Source organism: Lepus europaeus, chromosome 1 (assembly GCF_033115175.1).
Source record: "Lepus europaeus isolate LE1 chromosome 1, mLepTim1.pri, whole genome shotgun sequence".
NCBI lineage: Eukaryota > Metazoa > Chordata > Mammalia > Lagomorpha > Leporidae > Lepus > Lepus europaeus.
The window spans coordinates 50,480,413-50,486,412 of record NC_084827.1 but is presented as its reverse complement, the minus strand read 5'-3'; positions in this window follow the sequence as shown (position 1 = coordinate 50,486,412).

Here is a 6,000-nt window from a genome sequence, read left to right as displayed (position 1 = left end):
AGACTAGTTCTGTCTTGTATTAAATAACTTAAATCCTATGAATACACAATATGGTGCTAAAATATGAATACAGAATGAAACAAAGTCTATAGTTACCCATACACATAGGTAAATATGATAACTTACAAAGAAATCATCTCAGAAAAAAAAGGTGTCTTAATAAATGGTGCCAAGACAACCGAAACACCATGTGGCAAAAGAATAAATTAGACTCCTATTTCAAAACATATCCAATAATATGTTCCAAGTTCCCTATAAATCTAAATGAACCAGGTAATTTAAAAGATATGTTAAGGAACTAAAAGGGAGACTTAGACTCTAATACAATTGTATTGGGGGACTTCGGTACTCCACTTTCAGCAATAGACAGATCAACTAGACAGAAGATCAACAAGGAAACAGCAGATTTAATTGACACCATAGACCAAATAGATCTAACAGATATCTACAGAACTTTTCATCCTACACTTGAAGAATACACATTTTTCTCAGCAATACATGGAACCTACTCTAGGATTGACCACATACTAGGCCACAAAGCAAGTCTCAGCAAATTCAAAAGAATCGAAATCATACCATACATATTCTCACACCACAGTGGAATGACGCTGGAAATTAGCAACTCAGGAATCCCTAGAGCATATGCAAACCCATGGAGACTGAACAACATGCTCTTGAATGAACACTGGGTCATAGAAGAAATCAAAAGAGAAATCAAAAACTTTCTGGAAGTAAATGAAGATAACAACACAACATATCAAAAATTATGGGATACAGCAAAAGCAGTGTTAAGAAGAAAGTTTATAGCAATAGGTGCCTACATCAAGAAACTGGAAAGACACCAAATAAATGAACTATCAATGCATTTCAAGAATCCAGAAAAATTGCAGCAAACCAGACCCAAAGCTAGTAGGAGAAGAGAAGTAATTAAAATTAGAGAAGAAATCAACAGAACTGAATCCAATAAAATGGAGGCCAATAGGACTAGACCAGAGATCAGTACACATAGAAGGTTTAGATCAAAGATTGAAAAGCTTGAGCACATGGGATCTCCTTCCATTTTCCCAAATGTTCACAGAAATGATAAAGATCTTGAATGATATCAGGGTCAAACTAAAATTGGACATGACCCCCTAAAATCTACACAAAAATGTGGCCTCTTAAAGCTCCCCAAAAGTGCAATCTGGGGTGCCACATGTGCTACTGGAATTTGGGGTGCTAAACTATTTCACCATATGCTTATTAATAAATCCCCAATATTAATAAGCCCAAGAGGGTTCTTGCATAATATTTAGAGAAGAATTCTAAGTACCAGCACGTATAAATGAGGCAGCATGGTACATTATTTATTTATTTATTTATTATAAAATTATTTTTATTTATTTATTTAGTGCAAAGGATATCTAGGAAAGTGAGGGTTTTGATCCAGGTTGGAGAGAGGTGAATAGGGGTCCACACCGAGCACCAGGAACCAGCCACATGGATGAGCAGCTAGGCCAGGAAGCCTAGAGCACATAGCCCGAAAGCCATGTGCCCTGGAGGTGCAGGGCTACAGAAAGCCCCCTCCTGGCAAGAGGCCAGGGAAGAAGAGGGAGCCAGGGCCACACCATGTCCAGGCTTTTAACCCACCTCCAAAGGGGAGTGGTTAATTAACCTGATTGAGTGGTGGGCACCCAGGTGTGGCCTGATAGGGGGATGAGGTCACACACGGGTGTGGTGAAGGTGTGGACTTCCAGTTTCACAAATCTAATCAAGTTTAGCCTGTATGCCTGCCTACTTCAAAACCACTCCAACTTTGGGCAGATCCCTCAGTGCCAAACGCCCCACCATAGAGGGGCCACTTTAAAGATGTGGCATCGACGTTTGAGGGCTGGAGCCAATTTGAGAGGGACCACATTACTCGAAGAATCAACAGAATGCAGTTAGAGAAAAGTTCCCACTGCGACCTGTAGAGTCAGATCCGTGGACTGCAAGCGTCCTTGAATCCCGGCAGTCTGAGACAATATGGGAACAGAAGGCGGGGTTGTCACCCAAGCGCCCACTGGAGCCCATGGCTTAGCCTGTAAAAGGGGAACAGAGGTTGAGTCATCACTCACACCCACTGTTGCCCAGACACAGTGTCTGTAGAGACTAAAAGCCTTAAGTAGGAGTTGTGGTTGGTGTCAGTAGAAAAGCCTCAGACAAGCAGATGACAGTAGACCACAACTCAAAGCAGAGTCACCGTGAGAATCTACTGTTCCTCGTCTTACCTCAGAATTTGGAAGACTGATGTATGGATGGAGGTCGTGGAGCATTCAGTAGTGTGGAAGGAGTTCCAGGGGTGTGTTTTGTCACTGGCAGAAATCCAGGACCCCAGAGCAGCTCAGAGGTCCCCAAAGAAAGCAAAGTCACTGAGGGGTGCTGGATCACCAATGTAAAGTTTTCCCAGCCAAAGCACCAATGTTATGTATTTCTGTTAGGCTATCACAAATCACACCAAACACTGGAGTAAGGGAAGGGTTTATTGGGGAAAACCCAGCAGACCAGAGGGAAGGGGCAAAGAGGGTAAAGAGAGAGAAAGAGACTGTAAGAGAGAGAGAGGAGAGGAGCTGGTGAGGAGAGAAGAGAGAGCAAACAGGAGAGAGGAGAGAGCAGGAGAAAAGAGCCAAGAGAGAGCAAATATCTTGAAAATAGTGGAGCCAAGTTTCTGGTTATTGGAAAGAGGACTTACTAATACATAAAGGAGAATGCCTTGGTTGAACTTCAAGGTACTGAATTGGAATTAAGAGAGATTAGTATGTGGGCATGGTTTATGCTTTTAGAGATGATGATGCCAATTATGATAGACTGATAGATAAACAGCAAGTTAATAGATGGATATAGCCCTGCCCTCTGTCTTCTGATTTGACCTAGGGACTAAAATACCATTGTAGCAGTAAGCATACAAGCTCACTGATTTCAGTATCTAACTGTCTTATTTTCCTTACTAAATAAAGCTAAGGCCCTTTGAAAAATTTATTGATTCTAGAATAGAGTTAGGAAAAGTGAAAACTTTCATAGGTAAACTAAGAACAATTGTTAATTGAATATGTGATGAATTATGAAATGAGTAAAGGAAACTTATAATAAAGCAGTTATCATAGGAGAATGTTTGAATTAGTGGGTTAATAAAATAGTAACGCATCCTAAATAATATTTTTAAAGTGAATCTACAACAGAAAATAAAATAACAAAAAGACTACACCATGATTTCTCCTTAACTAACAATTCCAAGAGAAAATGTAGCACCTATAGTATTTTGAATCTAAAATATGGTGCTCCTAAAGTAAAATCATATTTAAATTATTAAGAAAAGAGATATCCTTAAGCTAAACTTAGTACAGTTAATACATCTATATCAATATCTGAATTTTTAAATTTATACGTATTGATTAAAAACTGAAATGTGTGTGGGACAGATAACAAAAACTTTTCTGAAAGAGAATAATCATAGAATAAAATATATTTTAAAATTTTAATAATTGGTATGTCATGATATCTGTGTGTTACAGGCTAATAGATCATCTAAACATATATAGAGATTTATTGCTTAAATGAGTATTTTTCAGTTAAGAACCAAGACTATTCAATAGCTATGTTGAGATATTTTCTTATGTTTTGCCCAAATTGGTTAGTATTATAAATATGGAGAAATACTATAAAACAATAAAGGAAAATATAATAAAATACTTATTAGTATAAAAGTGTTTTGAAATAAGGTAAAAAACTACAAGTATTCAAGTTAAATATGGCTGTATAATAATTTCAAAATAAATCTCATATATGTAAAAGCACTGCAAACAAAAAAAGAATAGACATGGAAGACAATAAACTTGAAATCAGAATTTATTAATTCATAAGTAAGCTAAAGATAAGCAAGCAAATTAAATTCTCTGAGGAATAAGAACAACTAATTTGTCCATAATGAAACACAAATAAGCATATGAAAATGGTTTTAACTAACTACAAAATATTAGTATACAAATGAAAATAACTAGGAAATGATATCTCTAACCCATCATATTGGCAAAGATCACAAGTTTTGAGACTATAAATTATATAGATACCATGTTGACAACCAGATACAGATGCACACAGTTTTTGGCTGTGTAAGTTTATGCAGCAACTCTGAAGGGAAATCTGGCACATTTAAAATGTTTAAATATGCATTCGGTAGGATTCGGCAATCCCTTTTATATTTCTACTACAGAGAAAGTATCATATACATTCATTGCAAAGCATATTCATTTTAAAGGAACTAAATTACCATGATAAGGTGAAAGGCAAAAAAAAAATTGTACAATAGAATAATATGACAAGTTAAATTTAAAAAATAGAAGTAGATTTACGGTACCCATATAAACAAAACCTCAAGATATTACCAATGAAAAACAAAATAGAATTCATAAAGAATAATAACAAAGAATAATAAAGATAATAACATTTATTGATATATTTGTGTATTTTAAAAGATTTATTTAAAAAGCAGAGTGACAGAGAGTATGAGAGAGAGCTTACATATATTGGCTCACTCCCCGAATGGTTACAATGCCTGCTGGTAGGCCAGGTTGAACCTAAGAGCCTAGAATTGCATCCTGGTCTCCTATTTGGATGTCAGCATCCCAAGTACTTGGACCATCCTCTGCAGCCTTCCCATGTGCATTATCAGGGAGCACGATCAAAAGTGTATCAGCCAGGACCTGAACTGGCACTCCAATATGGAGACTGACATTGGAGGCAGTGGGTTAACTAGTTGTGCCACAATGATGTTCCCAATATATGCATGTATTAAAGTGAAGCTAATTAAATAATAGAATTGGGATTTATGATATGAAGAGAAGTGTGGTTTACCTGTAATGCTTATTTTTATTAAAAAAAGTTCATATATTACATACAAAGGACAGAAAGTAATAGTACACAAAGTAGAAATGTGCTATTAATCATAAGTAAAATAAGCTGAATCACTCATACTTAAAGAAATGCAAAGTAAAATAGCAATTATACATTGTTTTACAGTTATACAGACTAGAAGCTGTGGTTATATACTCAGGAAAGCTCTAGTAAGAGAGGCTTTCAAACCTTCCTAGAAGGAGGGATGTTGCTGCAGCTTCTTTGGAGGGTGCATCTCAAAGTAACTTTCTTTGCAACATATAGTTTTTGAAATTATTTTTCCTTTTTACAGTGAACATGTTGACAGAAAATATAAAAATTAAAATGACATTAATTATGACTTAAATAAACAATCCAAATCTAAACTTCAGAAAGAGAGCTTGGGTAACCATATATGGAAAAGACAGGGGTTTTACTGTTTATCTGAATATAAAACAAATAAATATTAAAAATCCAAAGACCCAGAGTCAGGGTTGAGCCTCAGAGTGCCTGAGTTCAGTTTCCTGCTCTGGTTCCTGACTTTGATGTCTAACCACCATAGAGTCTTCCAGATATCATTAATGGCTCAAGGAACTGGGTTTCTGCCACACACAGGGGAGACCTGGGTTGAATTTCTGCCTCCAAGCTGCAGTGCCAGCACAACCCTGTCCTGGTCCTGGACAGCATGGACATTTAAGGAGTGAACTAGTGGATGCAAGATCTCACTATATCTCTCTGTTTGTCTTTGTGTCTATCTCAAATAAAAATCAAACATTCATTAGTGTTTTGAATGATTAAGGATATATCTAGAGGGTGACATAAGATAAATATGCACACACACACACATATAACCATAAATTACGAAAATGTAATAGAGAGTCACCTCATTGAAAATAGCAACTAAAAAAATTATGGTGGAAACATTTCAATTTTAAAAACTATGTGGGGCATGAGTCTTTGTTGTAATGGTTAAGGTTCTGCATAAAATCCCCAACGCTATATTGGAGTGTCTGGGTTCATGTCCTGACTCCGTTTCTGATCCCAGCTTCTTGCGAATGCAGGCCCTTGGAAACAGTGATGATGATTCAAGTACTGAGGTCCCTGACACCCAGG